Here is a 25,554-nt window from a genome sequence, read left to right on the forward strand (position 1 = left end):
TTATTAGCTACATTCAAACTAATTAGCTCGTCCAATACTAAAGCATAATTAAAAAGTTCGGGGGTCCTTCTAAGCCGAACCCAATATAACAAGGGACGAATTTGGACTAAGTCAGAGATCGTTTTTTTGCCCAAATCTAAAAATAATGGTTTCAGAGGGGTCGATAGAGGCAGCGAGACTATGTCTCTTATAAACTTATTTTCAGCCACTGCCAATGCTTTGGTGTTCTCCGCACCCCAAAGTTCAGAGCCATATACTGCTGCTGCTAACGCTTTCCCCTCATAGACTGCTAGGGTAGGAGCTATGGGTCTGCTAATAGATAGCCGCTGATTCTTTGTTATCACTCCAGAAACCCTTTTGAGGTTTAAAACCATTTTAGCGATATGGGAATTCCAACTCAAGTTGTTACTAAGTCTCACTCCGAGATAATCGAATTCTTCCACCACCTCAAGGGGAGTGCCGTTCAACGAGAGGTTAACCTTCCTATGTTTTTTGTTGGCGGACAACACCATCAGCTTTGTTTTGGCGGTATTTACCGACAACCCTCGATCTTTACAAAAAATACAAAAGCGATCAAGCAGTTTTTGCAGGCCCATGGGGGATTTGGACATCAGAAGGGTGTCGTCTGCGAAGAGGAGTGTAGGTGTTTTCTCTCCTGCGAGGACAGGGGCATCAGCGGGGTCCTCCCTCAAATGGTCCACCACCCCATTTATAAAGAGGGAGAACAGGGTTGGAGCCATCACACATCCCTGTCTCACTCCTCTGTTGACCGGTACCTTCTCTGTCAGTTGGCCCTGACTTCCCCATCGAATCCTAGCATAGTTCCCCTCGTGAAGTTTAATAATAAACTGCAGCAAATAACGGGAAACCCATATCAGATAGGACTGACCAGAGTTTGGCGCGAGGGATGACATCGAATGCTGTTTTCAAGTCTATGAAAGCCAAGTATAGACTACCCTTGGCAATTAATACTGATTTCCAACAGACTACACAGAATCGAAAGACCTGGTCTATTGCACCGACTTTGCGCCTGAACCCAGCCTGGTAGTGGGATAGAATGTCTTTGTCCACAAGCCAGGCTTCGGTGCGATTTATGATGACCCTGCCAACCACCTTTTGGATGGTGTCTATTAGATTTATCTGTCTGTAGTAGGCAGGGTGATCTCTTTCACCCTTTTTGTATATGGTTATAACCTCTGCGCCCTTCCAGGATTCTGGAACTGGGTGGCCATACTGGATCAAATTCATCAGACATGCTATAAACTCTGCCCATAGTTTGGAATCATGCATTAGCAAATCCCCCGGGAGGCCATCTGGCCTGGGTGCTTTCCCTGGTAGTATTTTAGAGATAGCGTCCTCAACTTCTCGCTGGGAGAATAGGTCTACCTTAGAACCTGGCTTCTCGCAAGCCTTACTTAAAGGGTCAATAACTGGTGATTTTGTCGAGCTTTTCCAACTATCCTCACAATATAAATTTAAAAAATGGGAATACCATTGCTGTTCGGTTATATGATTTGTAATTGGTGCTGCCCCCCTTCTATCAAATGCATTATTTAATTTCCAGAAAATGATGGAGTTTTTCCCACAGGCTGCGGCCTTTAGCTGCTGCCAATGCTCTTCCTCCCAATCTTTCTTTGCTGTTGTTATACTATTAGAGTATTCCTTTCTGGCCACTCGGACAGCCATAGGGTCCTTGCTTTTTATCGCTTGGGTAATTGCTTTCCTTTTAGTCCTACAGTTTGCCGTGTACCAGGGGTTATTCTTAGAGAAATCACGGTTAAGCCGTGATTTCACCCGGGGCTTCTTACAGAAAAGGGCTCCTAGTTTAATTATTAGATTTTTATAGGAAACCAGCAGGCTGCGTCCAGCATGATTGAATGTTGCTGGTACCATGGCAGTGAGTCTGCTGGTTTCTTCTAAGACCAACTCTTTGATGTTTTGGAGCTTCTCCTCATCACATTTGACCACATTCCATTTTAATTTCCGATTATCATTTGTGGGGAAAACCTCTTTAGTGATCATCTCTGGTTTCCCACTAATATCAATCCCTTTTACCCAGTGGAATTTCATACATAATGGATTGTGGTCACTATCTGAAGACTGCCTAATCTCCATGTCAATTACGTCAGGCCATGATTGTATATCTAAAAGGATATAGTCAATTCGGGATGGGCAACGAAGCCTATTAAAGGTCATTGCCCCATCGCGATTCGACATAGTCTGGCCGTTGAGAGCCCGTAAATTAAGTTCTAACACCAGAGCATTCAGCTGGATGGCTCTGGCTGTCCATTTCTTAATGGGTGTGAGCGCTAGGGGAGGTATAGTCTGTCTACTGTCCTCTGAATTGAAACCCAATACCTCTTCATCATCTAGGGGTTCAAAGGTACAGTTAAAATCCCCCCCAATCAATATTTTAGATCTGGGAGGGAGATGTGATAACCTCACATCTAACAGCTCTATTATTGGGGAGGAAAGCCCACCCTGGAGGCCTCTAGCATAAATACAAAAAAGTTCAAACTTGAGTCCCCCAGATTGATTCTTAAGAGTAATGTGCAAGATGTCATTAGAATCAATTTTGTGGGAAGTAACAGTACAGTTCAAGGACACCTTTACCCATATAAGCAGGCCACCAGAAGGGCACCCTTTCCCCACCGAAACTGCAGGAATAGAAAAGGTTGAATAACCATTTATATATTGCGGGGAGAGACACCAGGTTTCCTGAAACATACATATATGAAAGGTATTAATAAAATCATTCCATTCTGGATTGGCAAGATTTTTCTTTAATCCAGCTATATTCCATGATAATATGTTGATGGAAGTTGAAGGTACAGTAGGTTCCCTGATTTCAACTAAAGCACTAGATTCCAGTTCTCCTGTGCCCTTACCGATTAATCCAATATTAACTATTCCTTCCATAGGTAAATTGGATTGTTCCCCAGGGGTGACTGGCATTTCTCTATTACCAGAACATCCAGAAGCCTGGAATGGAAGTTCCATGGTTTCAACTAAAGTCCTAGGTTCAATTCCTTCTCTACCTTCGCTAAAGAGTCCTGTAATAACTGTTCCTTCCAAGTCCAAATTAGGTTGTCCCCCAGGGGTATCTAACACTTCCCTGTTTCCAAATCGGCCAAAAGACTGGTTTGGGAGTCAATCGACTCCCTCCAGACCATTGAAGCGATTGTAACACGGAATAGGATAATTAAGCTGGGGATCCAACCATCCCTCATTAAACCGGTTACCACCAATTAAGGGCCTCCCTGCCCCTCTTTGTATTACATTCCAACCTCCGTTTTCATCCCCACCCCAATTACAAGGGTACTGCCTTCCCAGTTGTTCTGGTCTCATCCTACCACTGTCATGGATGGGCGCCCTCAACCAACTCCACCTATTATCATAATGTTCCGAGGACATATAAAAATATGACAGGGATTTGACCTTGATCGTTGAGTCGTTATTACGTCGGGACCCGGAGCAAATGTACTCTACTAATCGTGGGTCTTCAAATGTAATCACAACACAGTCTCCCTGTAGATTTTTCTTTTTATCTCCTACCCAGGGCGCTCTCTCCACCATGAGCAGTTTGTTGTTAATATTAGGGGGAGGAGGAAAATTTCTATCCAGCCAATAGCAAACTTTATTTTTAAGTGCCCAATAAGGTTCAGAAGTGGCAGGTGCAAGCTCTGGAATGCCTGTTAAAACTAGCACATAAGGGCACGCGTCAGGTGGTAAACTAATATTCCGCCGTGCCCTTGGTGTCTCCTGCTGAGATGTTGGGGGCTTAACAGCTGGGACGGTAGTACCTGGTACTTTCTGGGGTTTTGTGGCGACAATGGGAGCTGGCTGGGTAGATACATCGTTATTAGCCTTTTGGATGGTAGTTATAGGGGGGCGTTTCTTGGAGGTAGGGTTAGGTCCTGCAGAATGAGTCTTGACCAGGGATGAAGAGTTACCAGTTGGGACTGGAGTGTTAGACGTCCCTTGTGCGATGTTTTCCCCCTTAGAATTTCGTTCCTGACGTAGGGCCTGAAGTTGATGTTCTATACCTCGGAGTCTAGTCTCCAAAGGCATGAGTAAAGACCTAATAAGGGCAGCTAAGGAATCTAAGAGTGGAGCATTCTGGTCCTCTAAGTCTTCTAGGGATTCATCGCAGCTGCTATTATCAGGGATACTGACCAGACTTATATTGGAGACTGTCTCATCTGGAATACCTATTGGCAGGGGGTGGGATTCGCGCTGTGCCCTTTCTCTTCCTGCAGGGGCTCCGATAGAGACCCTCCCCTCCTCAATACTGTTACCAGCGCAAACCAGATTTCCCGAGCAACCTATCATGTTCTGGTTAGTTGTAATTACGCTGGTCACCTGAGGAGGTGTTATGTTAGGGGTGAGGGTTGTACCTTCCACAGTGCCCCCTTCAATATGCGAGTTCGCTCTGTGAACAATAGCAGATGTAACAAGTGGGTTGTTAAAAGGGGGGGGGCGCTGTTAAAGATAATGGTAATAAGGGTGCGGGAGATGGATCTATACAGGGAGAATGGGGCTCATTAGTATTGGGCGGCACAGGGACAGCTTTCATCAGGAGTGAATCAGAATTACTCAAGGCTTTGGTCGGAGTGCATGCCAAAGCTATACTCCCTAGTGAAGACCTTTTGGCATGTAGGAGATCTTGTGAAACCCTCCTTTCCATGAGAACAATACCCTAATCTATTAAGGTGTTAGTACATAAAATAAAATTATCTAAGGTCCTGGGAAGTTTTTTGTTTTTGTTTTTTGCACCAGCCGCTGCCTGACTGCGGGTTTCACGGGTGGACATAGCTTTACAAAAGAACAATAGCAACTTTCAACAAGAAGCACGAACAGATGTAATCCACATATAAGAAGCAGAAGCCTCGGTGTTTCTAAGTATAATGTGGGAGACAGCTTGCCTTGCTAGGGTTAAGAAGGTGCCACTCGGACAGCCATAGGGTCCTTGCTTTTTATCGCTTGGGTAATTGCTTTCCTTTTAGTCCTACAGTTTGCCGTGTACCAGGGGTTACTCTTAGAGAAATCACGGTTAAGCCGTGATTTCACCCGGGGCTTCTTACAGAAAAGGGCTCCTAGTTTAATTATTAGATTTTTATAGGAAACCAGCAGGCTGCGTCCAGCATGATTGAATGTTGCTGGTACCATGGCAGTGAGTCTGCTGGTTTCTTCTAAGACCAACTCTTTGATGTTTTGGAGCTTCTCCTCATCACATTTGACCACATTCCATTTTAATTTCCGATTATCATTTGTGGGGAAAACCTCTTTAGTGATCATCTCTGGTTTCCCACTAATATCAATCCCTTTTACCCAGTGGAATTTCATACATAATGGATTGTGGTCACTATCTGAAGACTGCCTAATCTCCATGTCAATTACGTCAGGCCATGATTGTATATCTAAAAGGATATAGTCAATTCGGGATGGGCAACGAAGCCTATTAAAGGTCATTGCCCCATCGCGATTCGACATAGTCTGGCCGTTGAGAGCCCGTAAATTATGTTCTAACACCAGAGCATTCAGCTGGATGGCTCTGGCTGTCCATTTCTTAATGGGTGTGAGCGCTAGAGGAGGTATAGTCTGTCTACTGTCCTCTGAATTGAAACCCAATACCTCTTCATCATCTAGGGGTTCAAAGGTACAGTTAAAATCCCCCCCAATCAATATTTTAGATCTGGGAGGGAGATGTGATAACCTCACATCTAACAGCTCTATTATTGGGGAGGAAAGCCCACCCTGGAGGCCTCTAGCATAAATACAAAAAAGTTCAAACTTGAGTCCCCCAGATTGATTCTTAAGAGTAATGTGCAAGATGTCATTAGAATCAATTTTGTGGGAAGTAACAGTACAGTTCAAGGACACCTTTACCCATATAAGCAGGCCACCAGAAGGGCACCCTTTCCCCACCGAAACTGCAGGAATAGAAAAGGTTGAATAACCATTTATATATTGCGGGGAGAGACACCAGGTTTCCTGAAACATACATATATGAAAGGTATTAATAAAATCATTCCATTCTGGATTGGCAAGATTTTTCTTTAATCCAGCTATATTCCATGATAATATGTTGATGGAAGTTGAAGGTACAGTAGGTTCCCTGATTTCAACTAAAGCACTAGATTCCAGTTCTCCTGTGCCCTTACCGATTAATCCAATATTAACTATTCCTTCCATAGGTAAATTGGATTGTTCCCCAGGGGTGACTGGCATTTCTCTATTACCAGAACATCCAGAAGCCTGGAATGGAAGTTCCATGGTTTCAACTAAAGTCCTAGGTTCAATTCCTTCTCTACCTTCGCTAAAGAGTCCTGTAATAACTGTTCCTTCCAAGTCCAAATTAGGTTGTCCCCCAGGGGTATCTAACACTTCCCTGTTTCCAAATCGGCCAAAAGACTGGTTTGGGAGTCAATCGACTCCCTCCAGACCATTGAAGCGATTGTAACACGGAATAGGATAATTAAGCTGGGGATCCAACCATCCCTCATTAAACCGGTTACCACCAATTAAGGGCCTCCCTGCCCCTCTTTGTATTACATTCCAACCTCCGTTTTCATCCCCACCCCAATTACAAGGGTACTGCCTTCCCAGTTGTTCTGGTCTCATCCTACCACTGTCATGGATGGGCGCCCTCAACCAACTCCACCTATTATCATAATGTTCCGAGGACATATAAAAATATGACAGGGATTTGACCTTGATCGTTGAGTCGTTATTACGTCGGGACCCGGAGCAAATGTACTCTACTAATCGTGGGTCTTCAAATGTAATCACAACACAGTCTCCCTGTAGATTTTTCTTTTTATCTCCTACCCAGGGCGCTCTCTCCACCATGAGCAGTTTGTTGTTAATATTAGGGGGAGGAGGAAAATTTCTATCCAGCCAATAGCAAACTTTATTTTTAAGTGCCCAATAAGGTTCAGAAGTGGCAGGTGCAAGCTCTGGAATGCCTGTTAAAACTAGCACATAAGGGCACGCGTCAGGTGGTAAACTAATATTCCGCCGTGCCCTTGGTGTCTCCTGCTGAGATGTTGGGGGCTTAACAGCTGGGACGGTAGTACCTGGTACTTTCTGGGGTTTTGTGGCAACAATGGGAGCTGGCTGGGTAGATACATCGTTATTAGCCTTTTGGATGGTAGTTATAGGGGGGCGTTTCTTGGAGGTAGGGTTAGGTCTTGCAGAATGAGTCTTGACCAGGGATGAAGAGTTACCAGTTGGGACTGGAGTGTTAGACGTCCCTTGTGCGATGTTTTCCCCCTTAGAATTTCGTTCCTGACGTAGGGCCTGAAGTTGATGTTCTATACCTCGGAGTCTAGTCTCCAAAGGCATGAGTAAAGACCTAATAAGGGCAGCTAAGGAATCTAAGAGTGGAGCATTCTGGTCCTCTAAGTCTTCTAGGGATTCATCGCAGCTGCTATTATCAGGGATACTGACCAGACTTATATTGGAGACTGTCTCATCTGGAATACCTATTGGCAGGGGGTGGGATTCGCGCTGTGCCCTTTCTCTTCCTGCAGGGGCTCCGATAGAGACCCTCCCCTCCTCAATACTGTTACCAGCGCAAACCAGATTTCCCGAGCAACCTATCATGTTCTGGTTAGTTGTAATTACGCTGGTCACCTGAGGAGGTGTTATGTTAGGGGTGAGGGTTGTACCTTCCACAGTGCCCCCTTCAATATGCGAGTTCGCTCTGTGAACAATAGCAGATGTAACAAGTGGGTTGTTAAAAGGGGGGGGGGCGCTGTTAAAGATAATGGTAATAAGGGTGCGGGAGATGGATCTATACAGGGAGAATGGGGCTCATTAGTATTGGGCGGCACAGGGACAGCTTTCATCAGGAGTGAATCAGAATTACTCAAGGCTTTGGTCGGAGTGCATGCCAAAGCTATACTCCCTAGTGAAGACCTTTTGGCATGTAGGAGATCTTGTGAAACCCTCCTTTCCATGAGAACAATACCCTAATCTATTAAGGTGTTAGTACATAAAATAAAATTATCTAAGGTCCTGGGAAGTTTTTTGTTTTTGTTTTTTGCACCAGCCGCTGCCTGACTGCGGGTTTCACGGGTGGACATAGCTTTACAAAAGAACAATAGCAACTTTCAACAAGAAGCACGAACAGATGTAATCCACATATAAGAAGCAGAAGCCTCGGTGTTTCTAAGTATAATGTGGGAGACAGCTTGCCTTGCTAGGGTTAAGAAGGTGTCATAAGCAGCCCTATACAAAATAATAACTTGTTACTTGCCGAAAACCGAATTAAGTTAAATAAAAATCTGCAAGGGGCCAGTGCCAGTCCAGTCTCTACGGTCCTCGGAGGGCCACAGAGGGCCCGCCCTTTGCCCAGGCTTCGCCCCGGGCTGAGTCCCGCGCGCGTCCCGCGTCGCGGGATTAAGAGCGAGATTAAATCGCTACAGGCGGGGGGGGCGGCAACGCCGAGGGAAGAGGCAGCAGCTGGGTGACAGAGAGCCTGCTGGACCTCGCAGTCCCTCGGCGTCTGAAGCACTCAGGGAGCTCTCCCCTTTCCACAACCCACACAAAGCAGCAAGCGCTGGCAGATACTCGGTAATCCCACGACGTCCTCAGCTCACGACCCGCAGGATTCAGGGTCACAAACACCAACAGCAATGAGCAATGATTTAATGTCGAGGCCATAGATCACTTGGAAGCTATCTAGATTGTATTTAATCCACGGGATCTTTAAAATGGTTATCCATAGAGAGGCAGTCATTAATGATGGCTCTACATAGAGAAGTTTAATCTTTCATCCAAATCGACCGCCATAACATAAGAGGTCTAAGGAGAATCAAATCGGTAAGATGTTGGATGCCGAGTTCTCTATGTACTAGTTCATTGGAGGCAGATTTAGGTAGACACAAGAGTCTTTTTAAAAAGACGGTCTCCTCCACTTGTAGGCTCCCGGCCGGTGCAAAGCCCCAAACCCCGGCACCATACAAAGCGGTAGAGAGGCATCTATACTGGAATATTTTAAGCATGTCTTTAATCCGCCTATCCCCTAGTTTTGTGGCTGATGTAAACACTCCATGCGCACTCTTTGCCATCTTAGCCCTCACATTTTTATGCTCGCTAGACCAGCTGCAATTGTTAGAAAATGTGATACCCAGGTATGAAAAGTTTTCAATTTGTTGAACCTTATGTCCATCGATAAAATAAGATTATGACTTCCTTTTACGCCCCTGTCCACATTCCATGACATAAGTCTTGGATTTATTTATCACAAGTTTTCTCCCTTTTATAAACTGTGAAAACCCATCCATCAGGCGTTGGAGGCCTATCGGGGTGCGAGACAATAAAACAGCGTCATCCGCGTAAAGTAATACCGGGACGTTGACATCATTAATTTTAGGAGCATCTGCAGCTATGGTTTTTAGGGCGGAATCCACTTCATTAATGAAAAGGGTAAAGAGCAGGGGGGCGAGAACACACCCTTGGCTAATACCCCGCCCAATCCTAAACTTAGTTGTACACTCACCATGGGTACCGTATCGTACGCAAGTACGTAATTTAGCATAAAGGCGTGCTAAAAAATAAACGATACCCTCCGGTGCCCCTATTTCAATCAACTTGGCCCAAAGAATTGCGTGGTCCACCAAGTCGAAAGTACTATTCAAATCTGCAAAGCAGGGATAAATAGTGCCCGGCTTTGCCTGCGTATACTTTTCAATCAACAGTTCGAGATTTAGACACTGTTCGATCATCCACCGCCTCTTTCTGAACCCAAATTGACATTCTGCCAAAATGCCATTGGCCTCTACCCATTGTTCCAGCCTGACCAGAAGCACCCTACTCATAACTTTTACTGAAGAATCTAGCAAGGAGATCGGGCGGTAATTCTTCACATCCCCCCGGTCTCCCTTCTTGTAAATAGGAATTATAATGGATTCTTCCCAAGTAGGGGGCACCCCATTGTAAACTGCTGCATTAAAATTTTTAGCTAAAAGAGGGCCCCATAGCTCAGGTACTAATTTATAAATATCGATAGGCACCCCGTCCGGGCCCTGTGCCTTCCCCCTTTGCTGGCCCTGATGCTATCCAAAACTTCCGTGACAGTAATGTCCAAAGGGACGATGGGCCAACTGTCCTCTTAAAGAGCAATAGCTTTGTCAGAATCAAAAATACTAGAAAAATGAGAAATCCAAGTTTCCCTGTTAACCTTGGATGTTAATTCTGGAGCCTTCTCATCTTTAAGGAATGGACAATTCACTGTGGCCCAAAACAAGGTACAATTATTAGTTTTGGCTGCCTGAGCCAGATTATCCCGGGCCTCCTGCTGAAGTTCCAATTTCCTTCTTTCTATGGTGACCCTGTAGCTAGCTCTAAGTTTAAAAACCAGGCTCTTGTCTCTAGGTTTGGCTGTCAGTGCCCTTTTTAGCTCTTTGAGCGCAGAAGTACATGCTTGGTCAAACCACCCCTTAAGGGGTCTGACTTGCGCTTAACTGAAGTAGTAAGCTTGCAATCAATGACACAATTAATTCGAATAAAATGCCGAATTATTTCAGGAGTGACGTCAATATCTTCCAGAATCTCAGTAATTTCAGATAAGCAGCTATTTATAATAAAATCAGACGTCATTTCTGCTTTATCCCCTTTCCACCTTAGTCTTGTCCCATTAGGTCTATAGGGTTCGATATTCTCAATAAGCCCCATACTAGATATCCTATTCTCTTTATAGAGAAAGGCTTCTATAGTTATACAGTTATGGTCGCTGAGCAAAATGTCAATGATTTTAGGGGCCAAAGTCCAGGGCACGAGGCTAGAGGAAATACAAATAAAATCAATCACAGTGTTAGCTCCCCGACCTGTAAAAGTGGGGATTATCTCACCTAGATAATTTTTCTCATTGGCCAAAATATCCATATCATATGATGCTAAGAGATTATTCAGAGACTCCCCATTCTGGTTGTGTAGAAAATGGAGCTCTCCGTCTCCATAGCGATTGACCACCCCACAAGTATTAAGGTTAGCGAGGGGGCAAACAGACATATTAAAATCCCCTGCCAAAAGCAAATCAAAAACAACATTGGAGCCTATTATATTGTCATCCAGGGCGCTTGCTAGAGCATTAACCACCTGTACCCTGGTGCTGTCAAAAATGTTATTGTAAAAATTAATTAGAAGGATATTTCTACCCTCCTTCTGGGAGAGCCATAAAATCTGGGAATGTGCCCCAACCAGTACATGTTTTTTAACAATAAAGGGGATTTGACAGAAATCAGAACCAAGAGCCCACCTTTAGCTCTACCCGAGGTAGATGCCATGGCGGGTAATTGATATGAGACAAATCCATTATATCATTTAAAATCTTTGCACCACGTTTCCTGGAAACAGATGATATCAAAAAAGGGCCATAAATTCTGACCACCCCAGACAATCAGATTTGGACGTTAAACCCGCTATATTCCAGCTAGCAATATGGCAACTAGAAAATCCAGTTGCCATATTGATACGATGATTACCCCGTAAACTGGTAATAGACGGGTAGATGATGCTTTGACTATCATCTTCCGGCAATTCCTCGTTACATCCCCCTAATTCACCCTCTATACTGGCTATCGTACAATCTGCATAAGTCAGAGTTTCTGTAACTACAGGCCCTGAGGTTGTTACAACAGGTCCTAATCCTGATAATATGACATCCTTGTAGGATAAAGAAGAGGCCAGACCATGGTCCAGTCAATCGTTGAAGTTTAACCCACTCAAACATTAAAAACCATTGGAGGTAACTACCTGAAACCCACTCGGCATACTTGACATACTGGGACCTCTCGCTCAGCCCCACCATGATCATTATTAGGCTGGCCTGTATATTGTCTATAAAAATAACCTAAGGGACAGAGAGAGATACCCTGATGGTTCGGTGGACGAGAGGTGGCTCTAATCAAAGAGGTTGTTGCACGATGGGGACTTTTAAAATTGACAATTACACAATCACCCAAAATGTTCTCATGTGAAGTTCCTATCCAATTGGTTCTGGTCGTGACCAAGATCTGATCTGCCAAAGCAACTGGAAAACCACATTCTCTGCTAAGCCAGGCCACAGTTTTATTCTTTAACGATTCGTGTGTTTCATGGATACCATCAGGTCCCTCCTCCCTTACTGGTGGGACATTAGTCAGTACTGCCACATATGGTGCACAGTCAGGTGGTAAATCAGGCTGTGAGTGGCCATAACGCTTTGTCTTCACGATGTTAGTACTCGGTGTATTCCCTATAGACAAAGTAGTGGGTATAATTGGGGACACAGGGTTGGTAACCACTACCGTATCGGTGCTTGAATCCCCAATAAGCGGCTTTGATGGCTCGCTAGTGCTGCCCTGAGCCGTATTAGCAGATAGCACACAGTTGTTAAGGCCAGGATGGGTTTGCACAAAACCTCCTAGCTGTTTCAGTTCCCCAGAAACAATATCAAGTTTGTCAAGTAGGGGTTGTAAAATTTTATCAAACTTGGCATTAATAATACCTATCAGCAACTCTAACTGCTCAGGTGCTAGTTTCAGGTGGGTATTGTTCGAAACAATGTCAGAGTCATTGAAAGTCCCTTTAGGAGTTGGTTCGATGTTTTTTTAACTTTTACGATTACCCCCCATTTAGACAAAGCAGGCCTACTTCCATTTCTTCCAGACCTTAACACCCTCTGAGCTTTTGGGGCCGGTGAACAAGATACCACAGAATCGTTAAGAGTCTCATTCACCGCCAATGTGTGCTCCAAGTCAGAGGATGTCGGCATAATAACGGGGTCTGGGGAGCCTATAACACATCTAACATCCACAGAGGGGGTAGACAGAGGAAGAGATGCCTGAGTTGAAATAGGGAGAGGGTCTGAAGAACTCCCCCGTCCTAAGGATTGTCGACGTTCCTTATTGATTTCATCTACCACTTTGACAAGATAGTTGTCAAGAGTGGCTACAACAGGGCGGATATTCCCTCCATTTGTTTTAGACATTGTAAATACAAGGAGAAATAGCCCTTCCCAGTAAAGATGGGATTAACTAATTTAAAATATATAAAAATCCGAAAAGCACAATTTATGAAATGAGAAACCCTAGCAAAATAGGGATAACAAAGGCAATCTAAAGACTACCATATAACATTTAAAAGAGGGGACAATTGCACTAAAGGACCACAATAATATATGTGGAAAAATTTGGGAGCCTAATCACAATTACCGGATCCGGTTCACAGGTCTACGTATCCTCAAAGTTTCTTACGGCAACAGTCCAGGGTCCTTGTCCCAGCCTTGACCTGTCCCGGACTGTCACAGACTGTCCCGCCCTTGTCTCGGGCTTCTCCCGGCGCAGCCCGCGTGTGGACCCGTGACGCGGGGGCTGTGCAGGGTCTTATGCGCCTCCTGGCGAGCGAAATGCGGGCAGCGGCGTCTTCCGCCGCTAGGCAGTCTGGGAAGTGTAGTTCCAGGCCCCCCTTCACACAGCGGCCGCTCAGAATTGAAGGTGCAGCGGCGGGAGGGAGACAAGCGGGCAGCGGGGAGGTCAGGATGCAGTAGCCCACAATGTAAGACCCTCGGCAAGAGATGTTCACATGCCATCAGTCTAGGGTATAGTCAGGGCAACAGGAAGTCAAGTCCTAAAAGCTATATTAAGATGAACAGTGCAACAGTACTGTATGGATTTGTTTGCATTAATCTGAATTACATATCATTGATCTGGGTGCATTCTAGTCCATCATTTTCTGTTATGGGGGAACTCTTTACAAGCGCAAATCTCTTCAGTTGTCAAAGGGGGAGGACCTCAAAGGAATTTCAATTACATATTCTACTCCTTGATATCACAAAGTGCAATAACTGAAACTAATTCATGTGATTTATACACCCAAAAGCCAAAAGCAACGGGGTCTGAAAGAATATGTCGTCAATTTCCCTGACGGAGGAAGATGAAGCAAATAGCATCTGGCTTGAGATCCTTCCCTGGAAACTTTATGTGTCACTCTTTAATGGGAAAACTTTGCACCAACGTTTGATTCTAAAGCAGAAAAAAATCCTGAGATCGCTTTGCCACGCCTTATTCTGATACTTACAGCGTCACAAGAATGTGTCTTCAGTTTGCTATAAGACTGACAAGAGAGGCTGTATTGTGAAAATAACATATCATTAAAATGCGACTTATCTAAATGCAATTCTGAGGAAATAAAAGATAACCTCCCATAGAGGAATTACTGAGCAGGCCAGCAGTAGTGAACAGGAAAGCACCAGACAAGCACATTCCACAAAATACTGGTTAGGCTCGAAAACAAAAAAATTTCACAAAATGTATACTTGCTTTATTTAACTTCTCGATAAACTTCCCATTAGACATTTTGTACCATATGTATCAAGTCAAATTGTGATTGCAAACGCTGAAATTCACAGAATTTCAGCGTTTGGATTGCAATTTAGCAGTGTGCAATCTATCACACAAAAACCCAATGGCAAAACAAGGAATTGCGAAATTTGCGATTCCCTATCTTGCGAATGCATTTAAGGAATCGCAAACTGTGATTCCTTAAATGCAATGTAGGAAGCACCCAAGTTGTTTGATTTTGGCTTAAGGAATCACAAATTACCACCAACTTCAGGTTGGTGGTAATTTTCAATTTCATTAAAAAATTCACTTTTTGCATTTTTCAAAGTGCCATGTGGCGTACATACATGCCCTTAGGGCATGGGGCATGTGTGTGCACCACATCTACACCCATGCTTATTTCAGGGGTGCAACAGGGTGTCCTTTTGACACACTTACTTCCTTGAAATTGCATTCTTAATTTGCGAACTCGCAAATTGCGAATGTCTCCCCATTCATTCCTATGGGCCTATAGACCCATTGGAATGAATGGGGAGGTAATCCTTAATTGCGAATCGCAATTTGAGATTTGCAATTAAGGAATATGTAGGATTCCCAAAAGTTTTTGCAAATCATACATACATTGCGTTTTGCGATTCTCAAATTGCAATTTGCTAAAAATCGCTATTTGAGAATCGCAAAACAACATTTTGATACATATGGCCCTTTATCTTCTTTAAAAAGGAATGCTTTCTTTTTTATAACATGTTGTGGTACAAATTAAAATGAGACAGATTACTATTACAACCTCACTTTCATTCAAAACATCATCATGTATGCCAAATACTTTTCAGTTTAAAATTATATATTGTAGCAAAGCCGTTTCTTCTGCTTCGTCATCGCAGACTTTTAGCTGTTTTCTGGATCTTATTTTTGCTGATATTAGGGCTGTGAAACAACAGCCATTCAGTGCTACAGAGTGTGTGTTCTGCCTCTAAAATTGTATTGTGACATGGTTTCACACAACCAACGTACTTGTAAGCAGAAACTGTACCAATGACGTAGGAGTTAAATGTCATGTGTGGACTGCTGTAGGTATTTAAAAAAATGCATGGCTTCATGTAGAACTCCTTTGCTCTGGCTGGCCTGCAGTTTAAAAGCATTGCTGTGACACAGGGCAGGGAAAATGCATTGGCCATGTTGGAAAATCACTGTTTAAGTAAAAGATAAGTCAACCATAAAGTTTGTGCTGTAAGCCCACAGGGATCAATGCTTCAGATGTAAGTATGAGACATAATGCACATTAGGAACAGCACACCCTCGCAGTGAACAAGTGTCTAACAGTTCTTTTTCTGTGCAGATAATGCTACATTGTCCATGAACTGACATTATTTTTCATCTTTGATTAGGCAATTATTAGAGAAATTATGGAAAGTTATTTCTCACTTAATTTCAAAAATCTAAATCAGTGGTGAAATATAATTTTTGATAACTGTAGTGGAAAAATAACTTTAAGAAAGTGTAATATGTGTTGTCTGGGGGGACACTGGTTCATACCCAGTTCGTCTCTCAGACCTGTTTCAGAGGCTTAATACACATTTTGCACCAGGTGTTAATTACACAACACTCAGAGGACAATGCTTAACCTCTGGGCCCATAAAGGTGTAGGTGTTGTCAAAAATGGGTCACTTAACAGGGAATGGCCCTCTGGGAAGGGAACAGTTAGCAGAACAAAGGACAGCCCTAATGATTCTTTCGACTTGGTGATATCAAATGCAGCTGGCAGAAACTACTCCCATTCATTCCCTGAACTCATGTCATCTTTCTGGCTCCAACCCCAACAAGAGAAAGAATCAGTTTTGACTGTAACAGGGGGAGGAAACCTAATCTAAAAGGAAAATGTGGCTAGGTGAAGAACGCGAGTTCATCAATGTAGAGACAAGCTGGGGCCATATTGTTATTGGGATTATGGAACGGTTTACAGTAAACCAAGAGAATCAGTGATGCAAAAGGAGGTAGCTAATGTGCGAGAAAGTATTTGAGATCTAGTGGATGGAATTCTCAAATCGCTGACTTGTATACAGGATGAAATTGGCACCTCACCACCACTTCTTCAGAACATTCCTAGACCTGGGAAAACAACAACTTGAAGAACAAAGACCCTGTTAAAAGAAAGAGACTCAATGATTGCTGAGTCCCACTGGTACCTAGGGATTGGACCTATTCTTCAGTGGTCATGTGGTTGATCTCCTGTTTGCCAGCTCTAAGGACAGAGAAGAAAGCAAGACTCCTAAATCAAATAATTCTGACTCCAACAAGACCCAGCAGATCACTGAGGACTGGACCCTTCAGGAGCCCTCACAGAAAAACCTGGTTTACAGAAGCCTGCCATGAGAACCTGAGAAATGCAAGAGTGATGACAAAGGCACTGGAACAGTTTTATGACTGGGTGTGCAGGCCAGCATCATTAACTCACTATAGCTGGATTGTTGAGGAAAATTCATATGCATCTTAAATAGTAAGTGCATTGAACGAGGGATTCCCATTTAATGTGGAAGGAGTACTGTGATAGCTAATAGTGCATGCTAGAGTATACAATAACAAAGGTATGACTAAAATATAGAGCATAGGTTTTTGACTTCAAATTTAGCATGATCAAGATTCCAGCCCTTTCTTGCAGCACAAATTTTGACAGGTTCAACCGGGAAGAATTTGTAAGAGAAATGCCAAAATATTATTTCTTTTGCAGTAGCTTGGAACAGAAAAGATGTGTTATTACTTTGTTATCTCTTATTCCAACATGTAGAACTCAAAAGCACAAACTTAATGCAAACTTCTCCTTTCACTCTCCCCTGCACCCAACCAGGAGTGTCTCTAGGGTCCAGTTAAAAAAAATGACTTCACTTTTGAGCCAGAGAAATGAAAAGTAAGTACTAGGGCCCAGATTTTTGAAAACATCACACAACACAGTGCAAAAACTAAAGTTGCTGTACTCATTGATGAAAAGGAGAGAGAAGAACAGCACTATCTCTACTAAGTAATGATGCTGTTTTCTTCACGCTGTCCAATGGCTCACTTTAGGTTGCCATGCACCAACGTAGACACACTTGTGCACTAGTGCAAGGGTATGTTTGTTCTATAAGGAATACTTTTTGCATTGGAAAGTGGACCATTCCAGTACAAAGGAATCCTTTAACACTTTTCCTGATATGATTGATTGCTGTACAATGCAGCACACATGCAAAATTGGAAAACTAGGAGAATTGAAAATATTTCTCCTAGTTATGCCTGCCTTGAGGAGGCATATGGTTTTGGTGTGAATCCCTCTTCAAATTGTTGTAGTTAAGGATTAATGTCAAAGCTTGTGGGTGGCTGCATGGGAACACCATCTACCACCCATGGAATGCTCCCTTGATGCAAAGTTAGGGAAAGCACGTCATACCACAACTTTGCATTATTTTGGGAAACTAACCAACGCAAATCCAGATTTGCCCTGAATAGTAAGTAAATCCCAGCATAACTCTTTGCGTAGGATAGCATTTAAAATATTATGCAAACCCGGTGCAAAGCATTAGTAAATCTGAGGCTATGTGTAAAGAATTATCAGCAGCTGGTGATAAAATGCCACCTGACCTTTGATAATTCGGGTTTGCAAAAGTTTTAATGCTGTAAGACAAACATGCAGCCACTTCTTTAGTCCTAATGTTTTACATTCATTTCATTATGGTTGTAGGGGGGCTGCTGCACCTCAACTACACCTATTTCTGGTATCACTGAGTGGCCAATAGGAAATCCCCAGAATTTGCATAAAAGTGGGACAGAGTCATATGTTCTATCCCTGGAGGGCCAGGGCAAAGTGCTTCCCCTGGGAGTGCTCAGCCCAGAGGAAAAGAAAACCCGATCCATCCTACTCAGAAAAATTTGCCACAGTGAAAGGTTGTTCAGCTGGATCTTACTGTAAAGGTATATGTCCTCATGGTGTCCTGCTTAGTTACAACTTTCTGCCTTGCCCCAGGATCGATATTCCGAACCAAAAACATGACTATATCTGAAGGCAACACCTTGGAATGGGCCAAGCCAGAAAATCAACCCTAGCCAGCAAAGCAAGTTTAGAGGCAACAAAATCAATTGCTAATTACTTTTTCTAGGCTCTTTTTCTCATAAAAAATTCATTTAATTTCTCTGTTCCCTCTTAAAGGATTTTGATTGGTTCGGTGGCTTTTTGTTTATTACATATTTCTCTACATTGGTTTGGGAATCATATATTGTGGTGTGTTCTTGACTTTAAAATTTTTGTACTGCTTGAATTTAACACATATTTAGTTGCGAAATTGCCTGCTGCTTGTGCCTCAGCAACCAGAGGTTGAGCCGAGTTTGACTGAGAACTGTGTTAGGACCTAACCAGGGCAAGTTTATTAAATAGAGAAGATTAACACCTTCCCAAATTAATGATCCACTCTCTGACACCCTGACAACAAAGGCAGATCAGCTGTATTTGTCTAGATGACCGCTATTATATCATCAAACTATGCACTAAATAAACACCCACTGCCACACTATCCTTCAATGAATGCATATTATTGACATCCTCACTCGCTGGAGTAGCAAAAACACCTTAAAAAGTGATGTCTCAAAATGTGTCCGAATATTCTCTTGGTTGGTGGTGAAGTTTTCCTTACTAGGCAAATGTTTATAATAAGGCTCCAAGCAGTATACATTGCACTGCTTTTTACGCGCCATAGTAACTTTAAGATGAAACATTTCCCAAGGCTGCATCATCCTAGTATTTAATGTGTGATAACAAAATTGCATTTCAACTTACTCAATCCTAAATTAAACACATTAGAGTCTTTGTTTTTACATCACCCCATGCTTCTGAACTATATAAAACAACTTGTGGATTTTACTCTGGCATATTTTACTATGGGATTTAAGGGAGCCATCTCATTGACATGAAAGGGGTGCCGCTCGTTCGCCATTCTGAACTGTGGAGCTATCTTGCCTGTATTCCTGGGAGCTGTCTGTCCCCCTCAAAGGAGCAATTTTACCAGCACGTACTGGAGGCGCTCTCGGGAGGCGGAGGAGCGCTAAGGGCAGCGCGAACATTCTTGGACATCGAGGACGGGGCCGGGACTGCGAGGCCCAGCATTCCAAGCGGCCAAGCAATCGCCGCAGCTGGAGCCTCTTCCCCGCCCCGCCTCTCTGCAGAGCTGAAAACGGCTCGCGGCCCCCGCTTCGCGGGAGCCGCTCGTTAGCCGTTCTGAACTGTGGAGCTATCTTGCCTGTATTCCTGGGAGCTGTCTGTCCCCCTCAAAGGAGCAAGTTTACCAGCGCGTACTGGAGGCGCTATCGGGAGGCGGAGGAGCGCTAAGGGCAGCGCGGACATTCTTGGACATCGAGGACGGGGCCGGGACTGCGAGGCCCAGCATTCCAAGCGGCCAGGCAGTCGCTGCAGCTGGAGCCTCTTCCCCGCCCCGCCTCTCTGCAGCGCTGAAAACGGCTCGCGGCCCCCGCTTCGCGGGAGCCGCTCGTTAGCCGTTCTGAACTGTGAAGCTATCTTGCCTGTATTCCTGGGAGCTGTCTGTCCCCCTCATAGGAGCAATTTTACCAGCACGTACTGGAGGTGCTATCGGGAGGCGGAGGAGCGCTAAGGGCAGCTCGGACATTCTTGGACATCGAGGACGGGGCCGGGACTGCGAGGCCCAGCATTCCAAGTGACCAGGCAATCGCCGCAGCTTTAGCCTCTTCCCCGCCCCGCCTCTTCCTACTTACCCCCTCCTATCCCCGCGCAGGCGGGACGCGCGCGGGGCGAAGACCGGGGCGAAGCCCGGGCAAAGGGCGGGCCGTTTGAGGCCGTTAGAGGACGGGAGAGACCGGACCGGGCCATCCCCCTAATTTCTCGCCTTCCACAACAACCGATTCCCACATTCTTGCCTGGCCATCCTGAAGTTCTGCTTGAACAAATGGCAACGAGGGAAACAAGAAGCCAGGCGGTTACCATGTTCACAGGTACTCTGGATAATTTCCTTGCTAAGGCTAATACCATGGTAAATAAGGGGCTCATAGTCTTAGAAAAACAAATAGCAGAAGGGATTGAAAGTTCGCACCTGGCTTCCCCGGGGTCTTCCTCTAATGGTAGATCGTCAAAACTGCTGGATGCTACTCACTTATCACTTATGGATAGCATCGACCAAACTATAGAGTCAGTTCTGCAGCAGCTGAGGACTCCGTCCAACTCATTTAGGGATCGAGACTCCGTCCACACCACTGATAGGGTGGCATCTTCCCCTACACTACAGACTGTTCCACCTGGGGACTTGGAGAATGGTCCGACTGAAACGGATTACATGGGTCTCCGAGAGGATGCTGTCCCGAAAAGGAAAAGATTGCGGAAGTCTAAACTTGCCAAAAGGGCTAAAATAGATCCCACCTCAAATACCGCTGATGACAGCACTGACGCTTCTGGAACCCCTTCCTCTGAAATGGCGAGTTCCGTAGTCCACGCCACTAACTGAATACCTCAGCACACTGGCCCATTTATCTTCGGAGGGGGACTTCCAGACACTTCAGAGCATATCATTTCCTCACTTACTGACATCATTAAAAGTCTGTTGGATCCCCTCTCCCTAACATTGGACTGTATTGAGGCTAGACTTTTAGCATTAGAAAGATCAGGTGGAAATGGGGCTGATCAGCAAGGGTTGCGACTAAGTCCAAATGGAGTAAATGGGACTAATGATGGGATTTCTCTCCCGCCCAGTGCTTCTATTACTGTGGTTCCAATTCTGCCAACAACTGTTCCCGCGGAGAATGCCCCCATAATCACTCCACCACTAACTGCCCCTGTACCTCTTCCTAGACAATTGTCCCCGGTCCCACCAGTCAGGAGGTCGAAGTTACCTACTCCGGCTAGCTCACTGGGACAGGTGAGGCCGCCTAACATAATGGCTGACTGCCCCAATTGGCTAGGCAACACCTTTAACCGGCGAAAAGCAGTCAACTTGCCTCCCGAGGCGGCGGCTTATACTGTAATTTTGATGGGGGTTCCTGAGCTCTCCAGCAATGTGGTGGAATCTTATGATTTCCTACGTAACAAAGTTATTAGCTGGCTAAACTTTCAAAGGCCCCTACCACCTAACCTTAGAGGAGAAGTACTGATGGTTAGAAGGGTCCCATGGCTTGGGTATACTGTCAAGAAAAAGGGGGGAGATTGTATAATCATAAGTTTTGGGAGTTCTCAGGTTGCTGCGTACATTTGCAATTGGCTGGGGAGTCCGGGGAATACTTCCATAGAACTGGTCCCCCTGTCGTTCTTCTATCCCAATGTGCGAGATGTGACTATGGGGAGGGACGACGGCTGGACCAGGGTGGGATTTGCTGTTGACGGGTCAAGGTATAGGCCTACTCGTTATGACACCCCCTCTCTATGGCAATTATGTTCACCCCAACAGATACAGTTGCTTGATCTGGTTGATTGACTCCAGAAGGGCGCATCTATTAGGGATACTCAAGGTGTAGCTCCTGAAACCACTGGGTTGGGGACAGGTAGAGAGGTAATTGATCTCACCACTGAAGACCCTGACGCATCTCCCTTGGAGAGCACAACCACGGGCAGTTCCTGGGGCCAACTAGTTAACTTATTCCCGTGTTCACCCGGTCCAAATCTAATATCTGAAGCTCCTGATGATCAGGGAATCCTACCGAATAGGTTTGAACCTCCATCACTAGGTACCGGCGCTGTGATAACCATGGGGACGGTACCCAAGACCCCGTAGTAATCATGAAGGTCCTCTCCTGGAACTTGGCAGGTATTGCAAACAAATTAGACACACATGACTGGGCTTTCTTGGTAGGCAGCAGCGACATCTGTCTCTTTCAGGAGACTTGGGCCAGGGAACACTTCCTTAGAGCAGGTTATGCAACCTTCTACATCAACGCTAAGTGGAATGGCAAAGGGAGGCCTTCAGGTGGACTAGCTGTCTGGGTGGCCAGTCATAATGGCTGTAATGCGGAGATAGTACCCACTTATTCGGAGGACATACAATGTGCCCTCCTTAAATGGCCCAATGCCTTCAATCTGGCAATTGTTAATGTGTACTCACGCCCAGTCAGTGCGTCCATGGAATCACCCACTTTGGACGATCTCTCATTATTTTTGGGTCAACTTCCCACTGACTGTAAGATATTGATGGGTGGAGACTTTAATTGTCATTTCGAGCCCCTTGAAGGTCTGAAGGAGGGTGCCCTAACTGCTGAAGATGACCATTGGGGGATCCCCATGCCAATCCCCTCATCCTAAATCATGGTCCCCTTTAGCAGTGCAGATCATGTCCCTGACTTTGAATTTTGCTCTGAGGGCCTGTAACGGGCGCACCCCATCTGATACCCCCTCAATGTGCACTTTTAACAGGAAGAACCACGAATCACGCCTGGACTACATTTTTGTGGATACAGGCTTGTGGTCAAAGGTCCAGGATTTTAGAATTGTAGAAAGAACAAACAGTGACCATAATGCCCTCTGTCTTGATATGGCTTACCCCGTCCCTGCTGCAGTGCTGCCATCTAGTGACCTCAGTGAAGATCTAGGGAACTTGGTTCTTAGCACCAACAGACGCAGGGTAAGATGGGGGAAATTAGTAAATTCAGAAGAGAGCATAATTAAAATCTATGAATTAGCACTCCCTAAGCTAGATGAAATAGATGGACTGATCAATCAACCCAGAGCCACAGATTTTATTGAGAGGTTTTTTACCCAGTGGTGGTGCCAAGGAAAACAAAGACTCGAACCTCAGCCTGGTATAACTCCACTTGTAAAAAGATCAAGACAGAGCTGATCTCCACAATAAAATCAGGTACTAATAAAGATAAGGTTGCTGAACTTAGGCGCAAATGGAAGCACTGGCACAAGCAAAATCAGACTGGGACTGGAATAGATGGCAGGATCTTTCCCTAGCACTAGAAACGAGGGACTCTAGAAAATTCTGGTCTCTGGTTAACATTGGCTCAGGAGAACCAAAAACAGCAGTGGAGCCAAACATCGCTGCTTCGGTTTGGGAAGCCCACTTTAGCAAATTGTACCAAGATACTCCTGAATTTGCTAATGAGGCGGCCCTTGATGTTATATCTGACCCCGCAGATGGACTAGAATTTACATTGGGTGAGGTAGTTAGAGCCATAGAGAGACTGGCGTTGGGGAAGGCCCCGGGACTCGACAGATTGCCTGGCGATCTGATTATATACCATCCAGAGATCTGGGGCCCGTACCTCCTAATTCTTTTTAATTCCATCCTGGAAGGCATGGAGATCCCCTGCACTTGGCTGGCGGCAGAGATAGTACCAATTTTCAAAAAGGGCTCTCCTCTGCTCCCAGCCAACTACAGGCCGATCAGCCTTATAGACGTACCCCAAAAACTATTTTCTCGCCATCTCCTGGACCACCTTCTAGAGTGGATGGAGGATAACGCGATTCTTAGTCCCCTCCAGGTGGGCTTCAGGAAAAACACGTCCACCGTGGATCAGATTTTCCGCCTCGTTCTCCTCTACTGGAAAACAGTGAGGATCGAGGGGGGAGTCTGTACATGGTGTTCGTGGACCTGAGGTCCGCATTCGACTTGGTTCCCCGCAAGAAACTATGGGAGGTCCTAAAAGAGATGGGTGTTCCTTCTCAACTACTGCATGCTATAATTAGGCTCCGTGAAGGCAATTTTGCCCAGGTTAGGTGTAGGAGGGATGGAGCGCTGTCCTCTAGGTTCCCAGTTCTCAGAGGGGTAAGACAGGGTTGCGTTCTTGCGCTGACCCTGTTTTGCCTCTTTGTTAACAGTGTCATACTCCACCTTGACAATCTCAGGGACAATGACGCACCCCTGTTGGCAGGCAGGAGGGTACCGGCTATTATGTTTGCCGACGATACCCTCCTGCTTTCCAAATCCCCGATGGGGATACAAAGGATATTAGATGGGTTTGGCGTTTTCTGCAGGCATCATGGTCTGGAGATAAATACATAAAAAACCAAATTCATGATATTTAATCCCTCTTTTACAACTAGGCCTAATCCAACACTGGGTTCTGCAAGGCTGGAAAGGGTAACAACGTTTCAGTATCTGGGGGTAACTCTACACGAGAAATTATCATGGGGCCCTCAGATAGCTATATCACGGTTAAAATTGTCCCAATTATCGGGTGCAATCCTAAAGGTCGCAAATACATCAACCTTTAAACCCATTAGTCCAGCCGTGGAGATGTATAGAACCCAAGCCAAAGCGGCCGCATTATATGGTAGTGAGTTGTGGGGTAACAAAGCTGGGGCAGAACTAGACAGAGTAAAAAATAACTTCCTCAGCCGTCTTCTGCTTCTTCCCCAAGGCACACCCTTGCTACCACTAAGACTAGATCTGGGGCTCCCCACAATAGGGGACGAATTGGAACTAAAACCGCTGAGGTTTTGGCACAGGCTCTGGTCCACTGGCGAACTTGCACATTACAGGGAAGACCTTAAGCATGTTATGAAGCTCAACCAGCGTGACAGAATCCCATGGTTGACCTTTATTAAGAGAGAACTACATTGTCTGGGACTCCCTGAGTTATGGGAGGACCCTGAAAGAGGCTGTCAAAGGGTCCCTCGTAAAAGGCTGATGGAAATATTCAAGGAGAAAAGTCTAGTCTCTCTGGTGTGTGCACCCAATAACGGAACCCTGACCGAACAATTCCTGGATTCCAAAAATTCTTATCATTTTGAAGGTTTTATGGACATCATATTTCCCATTTTAGCAAGGAAATTGTTCATTCAATGGAGGCTAGGCACCCTGCCCCTGAAAACTTTTACTTGCAAATGGACAACGCGGGATGAAAAAACCTGTCCTGGGTGCAATAACCAGGATGAGGAAGAAATTCACGTTCTGTTCTTTTGTCCGGCCTACACTAGACCGAGGAAATACTGGCTAGTGCCTTTGTGTAGGAACTTGGGCATAAGAAATTACTTACATTCATACAGAATACTGAAGACAAGTACCCTGCCCCACATTGTCTTTGCAGTTGCTAAGTTTATAATGGCCATGTGGCAGATAAGGGGGAAAATACCAAAAGACTGAATACTGATATGAATTGTAATAAAATTGTACTCATGTCTAGACTCTTCAGGGAAATGAACTACCTATGGAATGTACCATGTCATGTTTTTATTATATGTGGATGTCTTTTAAATGTTTTAATGTTTTTAATGAATCTTTTATGGTCTCAAATGGCCGAA

Source organism: Lissotriton helveticus, chromosome 5_1, assembly GCF_964261635.1.
Source record: "Lissotriton helveticus chromosome 5_1, aLisHel1.1, whole genome shotgun sequence".
Taxonomy (NCBI): Eukaryota; Metazoa; Chordata; class Amphibia; order Caudata; family Salamandridae; genus Lissotriton; species Lissotriton helveticus.